We start from the raw sequence: 11,614 nt of genomic DNA, 5'->3' as shown, positions 1-11,614 counted from the left end.
ACCCGTCCGGCCTCTACAGGTCCCACCTCCCCCAGAACTGGTCCCAATGCCCCAGGAATCTAAAGCCCTCCCCCCTGCACCATCTCTTTAGAGGGGCGTTCTACATCCTTGGACTGCTCATGCTCGCCTCCTACTGGCTGTTTTCATACACACGTGGCTTGCTCTCGTGTAATCAGGAGCTCGTTAGGTATGAGCCGTCCAGTGACATTTTCGATAGGTTCAGTTTATTTCTCCTTCCCTCCAGGACAGAATGAGCAAACGACAGAATGCTCAGAGGGTAAATGCCATCTTGCTGAGAATGAGACTCCGCGGCCAGTTTAGCCCTTTAGCTGTATCTCCCTCAGCTTGAGTTCCCTCTCTGCAAAAACCCTGCGCACGTAGTGCTGTAAGCAAGCAGCCTCGTCCCATCCCCACTCGCTGTCCAGAGTTTCCAAACCGACTGCTATTAGTGCTGTACACACTCCTACTGCCAGACATCGTCCAGCACCTGTGCCCTCTCTCCTGTACTCTGTGTTCTTTTTCTGGATGAGTTGCAGAATCTTGGTCTGTGAAAAGATAATTTGTGAATTGGAGATTTTTTTTTAAAACTTATTTTCAGTTCTTAAAAATCTTGGACCATGTTTAACAATTGTTGGCAAACTGGTTATATTTTTGTCAGAATTTAAATCTATATAGACGTGTCCACATTGAGTGTGACATCCCTCTTCACCCCGATACAGGGGGGGTTCAAATTGGTCAAACTGGTGTTAGCGAATCAGCAAACCAGTTTTACACCCCACCCGATTTCTTTTCCATTGACTTCAAATCGGGTGGGGAGTGCGGAGCAGCGGTGGGGGGAGTGGTGTGGGGGGGGGCGGGGGGGGCGGAGGGGGTGAGATGTAAATTAGCAGGGGGTGTGAGGAGGAGGAGGGGGGTGTGGGAATGAGGGCGGGGTGTGAGGAGGGGGGTGGGGGGCTGGTGGGCGAAGGGGGAGTGGTGGGCGCCAGAGGTGTAAATCGGGCAGGGTGTGAAGTGTGATGGGTGTGGGGAGGAGGGCGGGTGTGGGGAGGAGGGGGGAGTGGTGTGGGGGGCGGAGGGGGTGAGGTGTAAATCGGGGGTCGATTCACTATCAGCCCGTTTTGCGCCACTGCCAACTTCGCCCTTCACGGGTTGCAATCCAGCAGCTGTGTGTCTACCAATTAGCCCAGTCTGATGGGATAATGTCTCCTCTATGGGCTATGAAAGTCCTGAGTGGAATGAGCTTGGGTCTCGACCCAGTTCCGAGCAGGCAGTGATCCGCAGCATAAAACTGACGCCAGTTGGTACCAATATGGTAACATCCATTGAGAGGTAAGTGGGAGACTGTCCCAATGGTGTTGCTCATCGGAGATTGGAGCTGAGGCGCCCTCCTGGGCAGAACAGAGGGAGCTTCACTCTGCCCCAACTCACTTACCTGACCTGTGACCTGGTGCTGGTACGAGGTGCCTGGAATAGAACACGTTCCATTTTGCATCATTAACATCCCTCTCTGACCTCACAGGAGAGAAACTACAGAGAACCTGGCGAGGCCTTTGAAGGTGAGTGGGTCACACACACACACGCACAGCCCTTCACTATGGCCTGGACCGTGTAAGAAAAAATTCCCAGCCCAGAGCACCATCGTGCCAGTGGAGTGATAATGTAGTGGTTCTGTTACTGGACTAGTAATCCAGAGATCGTGAGTTCAACTCCCATTATGATAGTTTGAAATAAAAAGTTGGTCTCAGTAAAAGTGACCATGAAGCTGTCGGATTGTTGTAAAAACCCAACTGGTTCAATCAGTGTCCTTTCGGGAAGGAAACCTGCCGTCCTCACCCAGCCTGGGCTATATGTGGCTTTAGTCTCACACCAATGTGGTTGACTCTTAACTACCCTCTGATTTTACTTCCGTTCAATTTTCAAAATCTCATCCTTGTTTTTAAATCCCTCCGTGGCCTCGCCCCCCCCTATCTCTGTAACCTCCTCCAGCCCTACAACCCTCCGAGATCTCTGCGCTCCTCCAATTCTTACCTCTTGCGTATCCCCGATTTTCATCGCTCCACACTGGCGGCCGTGCCTTCAGCTGCCTAGGCCCTAAGCTCTGGAATTCCCTCCCTAAACCTCTCCGCCTCTCCACCTCTCTAGAAAAGAGAAGACTGAGGGGTGACCTGATAGAGGTCTTTAAGATAATGAAAGGGTTTGATAGGGTAGGCGCAGAGAAGATGTTTCCACCTGTGGGAGAGTCTAAAACTAGGGGTTATAAATATAAAATAGTCACCAATAAATGCAATAGGGAATTCAGGAGAAATTTATTTACCCAGAGAGTGGTGAGAATGTGGAACTCACTACCACAAGGAGTAGTTGAGGCGAATAACATAGATACATTTAAGGGGAAGCTCGATAAACACATGAGGGAGAAAGGAATAGAAGGATATCCTGATAGGGTGAGATGAAGTCGGGAGGGAGGAGGCTCTTGTGGCGCATAAACGCCGGCATGGACCAGTTGGGCCAAATGGCCTGTTTCTGTGCTGTAGTTTCGATGTAACTCAATGTAACCTCTCCTCCTTTTAAGATGCTCCTTACAACCTCTTTGACCAAGCTTTTGGTCACCCGTCCTAATATCTCCTTATATGGCTTGGTGCCAAATTTTGTTTGATTGCTCCTGTGAAGCGCCTTGGGACGTTTTACTATGTTAAAGGCGCTATATAAATGCAAGTTGTTGTTGATGTTGAAGTGGCCCTGCAAACGCCTCAGTTGCATCAAACTCAAGAAGAAGGCCCACCACCACCTTCTCAGGACAGCTAAGGATGGGCAATAAATGCCGGCCTTGCCAGCGATGCCCACATTTAAATCGATAGCTCAGCTGATTAAAGCAGTGAATGTTTTAGTGGTACAGATACTATCCAGTGACCCCCTGCTGGAAAATATGTGTGCGCACATTGAGTGAGGACAGGGTTGGACTGGTTTGTGATGGCCCGTGCAGTTGAATAGCTGGGCTACACAGTGTCCAGGCCCACACGTGAAGAGTGGTCGGGAGGCATTCGGCTCCTGTGGAACCTGTACCCCAGGGAGAGCCATTGTCTTCAGGGGAGGGACGAGACAAACAGGGAAAACGTACAACATTTTTTAAAGGAATTAAATTATGTTGCATTTAATATTAAATAATTTGAAGTTTTTAGATTCCATAACATACAGGTTATAATACAAATTACAAAAAACATTTTATTTATTATTTTTTGAATTGATCAGCTCAGTTTCATGTTTGTACAGGACCTGTCTGCACTAAACTCCCCCCCCCCCCATTTCTTTGTTTTAATTGCTCTGTGAGATGTCCCTCATTATTTATTTCTCTTCACAGTAAAGTTCACTTTTTGTGTAATTTCAGTCGGGCTTATTTTGGCTCCTTTCTCCTGCTCCCGGGTGATTCGCGGTCTCCTTTGTTGACGCAGTGTCACTATGGCAAAATCTAGGAATGCGAAGCTGAGAGCTGCCCTGACTCCCTGTCCCTGCTGCAGCTCACTCGGACTGGCAGGCAGTCACCACGGGCCCGAGTCGGGTGAGTACAGCACTGGGTTAAGTTCCGATTGTCGTCGAGTGCTGCAGCCAATCCAGGGGGCGTAACTGTGGCTAGTTTCAGGGGTTAAACGCGAAGCGGGGGGGTAAACTTTACGGCACTTGTCTTTAACTGTGAGCTGGGTCGTGAAAGTGAAATTAGCCATCAGCTACTGTTTGTATTAACTTTTAACGCTCGGTGTTGGTGTGGAGATCCACTGAGCTTGGTTGAATCAGGTGCTTGAGATGTAAATGTAGGTGTGAGAGAAAGAGGGGGGTTCACCAGGGACGCTGTAGCACATTGGCAGTACCAGTACTTTCAAACAAAGGGCAGCTGTTTGTTCAAATGCCAAACACGTATTGTCCGAGTGTTGAGCTGGGAGCCATGTCCTCCTGGTCTCCTGGATGGGATAGCAGAACGCTGGGAGTGTATTAAAAGGCCTCAGCACTGAAAAACACAGCTGAGTGTTTATTTCACTGACTTCACAAAAAAAAAGTGTCTGGTACAAAAATTTGATGATGTAAACTGTGTCAAAACACATTCAAACCTTGGTCAGACCCCATCTGGAGTATTGGGTTCAGTTCTGGGCACCGCACCTCATGCAGGATATATTGGCCTTGGAGGGGGTGCAGCACAGATTCACCAGAATGATACCGGGGCTAAAAGGGTTAAATTATGAGGTTAAACTTGACTTGCATTCCCTTGAAGATTAAGGGGTGATCTAATTGAAGTGTTTAAAATGTTAAAAGGATTCGATAGGGTAGATAGAGAGAAACCATTTCCTCTGATGGGGGAATCCAGAGAGTTGAGATAAATGGTTCATTCTCGGACTGGCAACCAGTAGCCAGTGGTGTTCCGCAGGGGTCGGTGCTGGGTCCCCAACTCTTTACAATCTATATTAACGATTTGGAGGAGGGGATTGAGGGTAACATATCAAAGTTTGCAGATGATACAAAGATGGGAGGGAAAGTAGAGAGTGAGGAGGACATAAAAAACCTACAAGGGGATATAGACAGGCTGGATGAGTGGGCGGAGATTTGGCAGATGCAATACAATATTGGAAAATGTGAGGTTATGCACTTTGGCAGGAAAAATCAGAGAGCATGTTATTATCTTAATGGCGAGAAACTGGAAAGTACTGCAGTACAAAGGGATCTGGGGGTCCGAGTGCAAAAAAAATCAAGAAGTTAGTATGCAGGTGCAGCAGGTGATCAAGAAGGCCAACGGAATGTTGGCTTTTATTGCTAGGGGGATAGAATATAAAAAGAGGGAGGTATTGCTGCAGTTATATCAGGTATTGGTGAGACCGCACCTGGAATACTGCATACAGTTTTGGTCTCCATACTTAAGAAAAGACATACTTGCTCTCGAGGCAGTACAAAGAAGGTTCACTCGGTTAATCCCGGGGATGAGGGGGTGGACATATGAGGAGAGGTTGAGTAGATTGGGACTCTACTCATTGGAGTTCAGAAGAATGAGAGGCGATCTTATTGAAACATATAAGATTGTGAAGGGGCTTGATCGGGTGGATGCGGTAAGGATGTTCCCAAGGATGGGTGAAACTAGAACTAGCGGGCATAATCTTAGAATAAGGGGCTGCTCTTTCAAAACTGAGATGAGGAGAAACTTCTTCACTCAGAGGGTGGTAGGTCTGTGGAATTTGCTGCCCCAGGAAGCTGTGGAAGCTACATCATTAAATAAATTTAAAACAGAAATAAACAGTTTCCTAGAAGTAAAGGGAATTAGGGGTTATGGGGAGCGGGCAGGAAATTGAACATGAATTTAAATTTGAGGTTAGGACCAGATCAGCCATGATCTTATTGAATGGCGGAGCAGGCTCGAGGGGTCGATTGGCCTACTCCTGCTCCTATTTCTTATGTTCTTATGTTAAGGCGGCATAATCTTAAAATTAGAGCCAGGCTGTTCAGGGGTGATGTCAGGAAGCATTTCTTCACACAAAGGGGAGTGGAAATTTGGAAAACTTTTCTCCAAAAGGCTGTGGATGCTGGGGGTCAATTGGAGCTTTGAAGACTGGGATCGATAGATGTTTGTTGGGTAAGGGTATCGAGGGATATGGAGCAAAGGCGGGTAAATGGAGTTGAGGTACAGATCAAGTGGGAGTGGAGTTGGTTATAGAACGGCCGACAGCCAAACACGCAGGCTCCTGGCTCAGGCAGAATTGAAAGTGGATGGACTGACTGTCATCTTGCAATGTGACTGGAAATCTTTGTCACATCCTGACCTTTAAGGGTCAGAGACACTGGTCCCAATACTGACTTTTAGGGGTCACAGGCATGACCCGATACTGATCTTTAGGGGTCTCAGACACAGGACCTGATATTGACCTTTAGGGGTCACAGACATGACTGGATACTGATCTTTAGGGGTCAAATTCACAGTCCTAATCCTGACCTTTAGGGGTCACAGACATAGGACCCGATACTGACCTTTAGGGGTCACAGACACAGGACCTGATACTGACCTTTAGGGGTCACAGACACAGGACCTGATACTGACCTTTAGGGGTCTCGGACACATGACCTGATATTGACCTTTAGGGGTCACAGACATGACTGGATACTGACCTTTAGGGGTCACAGACATAGGACCCGATACTGACCTTTAGCAGTTTCAGACACAGGACCAATTTTGACCTTTAGGGGTCACAGGACCCCCCATCGGTAATGGGACTGAATATTAGGCGGGACGTATAATTGGTGGCCGATATGACACTGCCCGTTTTGCAACAAATTTCTACCCCGTGGTCTTCAGAAGTTGCAACTCATGGAATGTGTAGGGTCCTGGGTTAAAAATCCAGAGCTGGAAGACCCAAGTCAACATCATTTCTGATCAGTTTTATCTGTGTGTGGAGAACGACAGTGAATTGGAACAGGTCAGGGAGCCAATTATCAACGGGACAGAACAGAAAGTGGAAACGGTGGAGTCCTCTGAATTCACCAGTCAGGTTCATGCCTTTGATATTAATTTGCTGTTTGATTTCCCGGGTAATTTGCAGCGCTATTGTGCAGTTGAGAAAACCAATAATGTTTTTCAAAAGCAAGTTGCCCAAAACTCCATGTGAGCCAATTCTGTTAAATTTCCGACGAGGTAAGATGATTGGACCGGAGTCTCTTGAACTCTTACACGCATGATGTCTGCGTTTGGTACTTGCTGTAGAAAATCTCACCGTGGCCTCGAGTGACACCCAGCCTTGTTCTGTACATTGTGGAGTTTCTACAACTTCGGGGGGAGCACTGAAGGTTGGGAGGTGATACAATTGCTGTTTTTAGGATTCTAAAGGGACTAGAAAATGTCATAGAAACATCGAAAACAGGAGCAAATGTAGGCCATTCGGCCCTTCCAGCCTGCTCCACCATTCAAAATGATCATGGCTGATCGTCTAACTCAGTACCCTGTTCCCGCGTTATCCCCATATCCCTTGATCCCTTGATGTCGACCATGACCAGCTGTTTCACCTTGTCCAGAACAGTAGAACCAGAGGACACGGCCTGCGCTCGAAGGAGGGTAAATTCAGTGTGATACTCAGCTCCCGAGCTTCACACCACTGGGTTGCTGTGTGGAGACCCTGATCAGATGTTCCTTCTGCCCCCCACCCGTGGGAAAGGGACAGTTGATCAGAGGTCCCAACAGCTGCTCAGTGCTGTGTTGGTACAGGGCTGGCACCTGGGCATGATGTTAAAGTGCGGTCTGAAGAGAAGAAGAGCTCTCTACCCTCTCGGAAAAGGTCCCAAGCTGGTGAGAATTATCGAGCAGTACTTCTCTATATCTATATACATAATCCAGGCCGACACTCCCAATGCAGTACTGAGGGAGTGCTGCACTGTCGGAGGTGCCGTCTTTTGGATGAGACATTAAACCGAGGCCCCGTTTGCCCTCTCAGGTGGATGTAAAAGATTCCACAGTCTCTATTTTGAAGAAGAGCAGGTGGGTTCTCCCAATATTTATCCTTCAACTGACACCTAAAACAGGTTATCTGGTCATTATCATGTTGCTGATTGTGGGATCTTGCTGTGTGCAATTTTGGCTGCTGCATTTCCTACATTACACAATGATCACGCTTCAGAAGCACTTAATTGGCTGTAAAGCGCTTTGGGACGCCCTGAGGTCGTGAAAGGCGCTATATAAATGCAGGTGTTTCTTTTTCCTCATGTTCCGACTAACTATGCAAGGCGAATAGCGTAGATGCATTTAAGGGGAAGCTGGATAAACACATGAGGGAGAAAGGAATAGAAGGAGATGGTGATAGGGTGAGATGAAGTAGGGAGGGAGGAGGCTCGTGTGGAGCATAAACGCTGGCATGGACCTAATGGGCCGAATGGCCTGTTTCCCTTTGTAACCCTTTGAGATGTTAGTGAGAGAGGCTCCGTGTTCTGTTTCTAACTCACTCAGAACAGTCCATGTTGCCCAGAGGAACCTGTATCCCACAACTCTGTGAATTGGTGACTCACGGCCACTTCAGACTTAACACAGGCCCTTTAAGGTCAGCACGACACGGTGACAGAATCATCTAGAACAGAATTACCATAGCGAATGCTCCATCGAGCCTGCCAGAGACTCTGAGAAAAAGCACAGGGTACATGCACACTGAGTGATGAATGGGACTCCCTGTATTAATGAAGTGTTATTCACTGAGTGATTACACTACCCACCTGAGCATCTTCACCCACAGCTGTTTCTCTCTTGCTCTGTGCGACTCTGTCCCTCACAGCCTCTTCCCCACACGCCCACGTGTGTCAGCCGTGGCTCGGTGGGTCGCACTCTGGCCTCCGAGTCAGAAGGTCGTGGGTTCAAGTCCCCCTCCAGAGACCTGAGCACAAAATCCAAGCTGACATTCCCGGTACAGTACCGGGGGAGTGCTGCACTGTCGGAGGTGCCGTCTTTCAGATGAGACGTTAAATCGAGGCCCCGTCCGCCCTCTCAGGTGGATGTAAAAGATCGGATGGCCACTAGTTCGAAGAAGAGCAGGGGAGTCCTTCCCAGCAGCCTGGCCAATAATTATCCCTCAATCACTAAAACAGATTATCTGGTCGTTATCACATTGCTGTTTGCGGGATCTTGCTGTGTGCAAATTGGCTGCCATGTTTCCTACATTACAACAGTGACTACACTTCAAAAATATTTAATTGGCTGTAAAGTTCTTTGGGGTGTCCTGAGGTTGTGAAAGGTGCTGTATGAATACAAGTTCTTGGCCACTGCGCCAACTTCACCCCATTTCAGGCGGAAGTTGAATTTCTCCTCCCTCCCCCGCCTTAATTTTATAAAAGAAACTTTTACCTGTTGCAGCTTCGAAACACTGACGGGGACACGGGTGAGAGGTGAGAAGGGGAGTCGGGTTGTGGGGTGGGTCCGCAGGGTAGACATTATCACCGGCAGTGGATGTGGCATCAAGAGATAATTGGATGTGATTCTGGAGCGAAAGGGTTGAGGGATGTGGTGAGATGGGGGTTGAAATGAGTCAAAAAGGAGACGTAGAGTGATCAGGTTATCCTTAAAATTCTTCTGATAGTTGCCTGTACCTCACATACCTGAACATAGGAACAGGAGGAGGCCATTCAGCCCCTCGAGCCTGTTCCGCCATTCAATTAGATCAGGGCTGATCTGTATCTCAACTCCATTTACCCGCCTTTGCTCCAAATCCCTCGATCCCCTCACCCAACAAACATCTAGCGATCTCAGTCTTGAAAGTTCCAATTGACCCCCAACATCCACAGCCTTTTTGGGGGAGAGAGTTCCAGATTTCCACTCCCCTTTGTGTGAAGAAGTGCTTTCTGATTTCACCCCTGAACGGCCTGGCTATAATGTTACGGTTATGGCCCCTTGTTCTGGACTCCCCCCACCAGAGGAAATAGTTTCTCTCTATCTACTCTATCAAACCCTTTAATTATCTTAAACACCTCAATTAGATCACCCCTTAACCTTCTATACTCGAGGGAATACAAGCCTAGTCTATGCAACTCAAGGGAATACAAACCAAGTTTCTGCAACCTGTCATCATAATTTAACCCTTTTAGCCCTGGTATCATTCTGGTGAATCTGTGCTGTGCCCCCTCCAAGGCCAATACATCCTTCCTGAGGTGCGGTGCCCAGAATCGAATGCAGTATCTCCAGATGGGTTCTGAGCAGAGCTTTATATAAACTGTAACATAACTTCCTCTGGTGAGATGGTGGGTAAATGGGGTTGAAATGATTCCAAAAGGGGGAGAGGCCGGTCAGGTTGTTCCTAACGTTCTGTGTTTGTGGCCTGTACCTCGGGTGGTTTGAGGGAGCAGTGCTGGGCTCTGAGCTCCCCCTGTGAGTGAGCTGGACCGTGGAATGATTGTGATCTCTTTGTTCAGACGTTACCTGTTTGTAGGAATCGCTCCACGAACGTCCTGTCCAGGGCGATGGGCCAATGCACCACTGATTTATCATCTCATTCCCAACTCTCCGCTCGGGGCCTTGCCAATCCTGTGGGACTCGATTGTGGGAAACTCAGGTTCGATATGAGCTCTCGGCAATTGAGAGTGCGGCTCCCCTCACCAAGACATTTCTGGGAACACTTTCAAGTTGTGTTGTTTGAGTGTCTTGGCTCAGGGTTTTTCGAGAGGGGGAAGAGAGTTCCTGTTGAATGGAGATGTGAGATTCCAGGGTCTTAAAGTTCAGTCAGTGCAGAATGTGTGCAAAAGTTTAACCCTTTCCTCAGGGCTGCAGACAGAGCAAATGTGAATCAGAATCTGGAGTTAGATTTATTCTTTAACTGGTTCCTTCATTCCATTGCGTCAAACGGCATTCACTGGCTGAGCGGGCGCCCAGCGCCCCCTGGCTGAGCGGGCGTCCCGCGCCCCCTGGCTGAGCGGGCGTCCCGCGCCCCCTGGCTGAGCGGGCGCCCCGCGCCCCCTGGCTGAGCGGGCGCCCCGCGCCCCCTGGCTGAGCGGGCGCCCCGCGCCCCCTGGCTGAGCGGGCGCCCCGCGCCCCCTGGCTGAGCGGGCGCCCCGCGCCCCCTGGCTGAGCGGGCGCCCCGCGCCCCCTGGCTGAGCGGGCGCCCCGCGCCCCCTGGCTGAGCGGGCGCCCCGCGCCCCCTGGCTGAGCGGGCGCCCCGCGCCCCCTGGCTGAGCGGGCGCCCCGCGCCCCCTGGCTGAGCGGGCGCCCCGCGCCCCCTGGCTGAGCGGGCGCCCCGCGCCCCCTGGCTGAGCGGGCGCCCCGCGCCCCCTGGCTGAGCGGGCGCCCAGCGCCCCCTGGCTGAGCGGACGCCCAGTGGCCGCCGGACGATTGTTTCCTGTAGGGAAGGGTCACGGGATTCCATTCAGACCCTCCTCCCTGGGCCTGGCGGCTGGGGTCACAGGTTGTTTACATGAATTAAAAGGCCGACAGCTTGAAAAAAAGTCTCCTCACTCAAAAATAGCCCTGACTGTCGGCCTTGTGACACATGAATCAAAGAGTTAGACTGAAAGTGCTGCGGGACACGGGCTTCTCATAAATGAAGCTCCTGATGTACCCAACACTTTTATTGCGGGGGGAGGGTCCGGGAATTACTGAAGGGTGTGGGTGCTGATAGCAGATTTATTTTCGAAGGAAATCAAATATTGATTTTTTTTACACTTTATTTGATGTATTTTTCAGAATTTTGGAGGCTCCTGCAATTCTGTCTTTCAGTCCAAAAGTAATTTTTCCTAGAATGGTTATACATCTTTTAAATATGAAAATATAAGGGTATCCTGACCGGGAGAGGTGAAGTAAGGAAGGAGGAGGCTCGTGTGGAGCATAAACATCGGCATGGACCGAATGGGCTTTTTTTATGCTGTGAAATTCTGTGTAAAAATGATTGTTGGAACTTTGAGCCAAATTTAAAGGGTCCAACTTTTTTAAATTATTCATTCTCAGGATGTGGGCATTCCTGGCAAGGCCGGCATTCATTGCACCCCCCCAATTGCCCTGATGTACTAGTTTGATACAACTGAGTGGCTTAGTAGGCACCTGTGGGACTGGACCCCAGTGAGAGTCAGTGCCTGTGGGACTGGACCCCAGTGAGAGTCAGTGCCTGTGGGACTGGACCCCAGTGAGAGT

General features: G+C 49.5%; 1 protein-coding gene and 1 long non-coding RNA gene across 7 annotated transcripts in view; one reads left to right on the top strand and one right to left on the bottom strand.

The window, feature by feature from the left end:
- Positions 1-207: 207 nt before the first annotated feature.
- LOC137341000 (uncharacterized) lies at positions 208-10,123 on the bottom strand. The gene is made up of 2 exons (XR_010966936.1): positions 9,914-10,123; positions 208-545 (listed from the first exon to the last, which is right to left on the bottom strand). It is a non-coding gene; the product is annotated as an uncharacterized lncRNA (long non-coding RNA).
- Positions 3,467-11,614, top strand: part of LOC137340998 (WD repeat-containing protein 38-like) — a 63,383-nt gene continuing 55,235 nt past the window's right edge. For all 6 annotated transcript variants that reach the window (XR_010966935.1, XR_010966934.1, XM_068003807.1 and 3 more), the window contains exon 1: positions 3,467-3,553. The gene's annotated coding sequence lies outside the window, so the exon portion shown is untranslated. The remainder of the gene's footprint in view (positions 3,554-11,614) is intronic.

Source organism: Heptranchias perlo, chromosome 23 (genome assembly GCF_035084215.1).
Source record: "Heptranchias perlo isolate sHepPer1 chromosome 23, sHepPer1.hap1, whole genome shotgun sequence".
NCBI lineage: Eukaryota > Metazoa > Chordata > Chondrichthyes > Hexanchiformes > Hexanchidae > Heptranchias > Heptranchias perlo.
The sequence above is the reverse complement of the archived record's forward strand: the minus strand, read 5'-3'. Positions and strand labels throughout refer to the sequence as shown.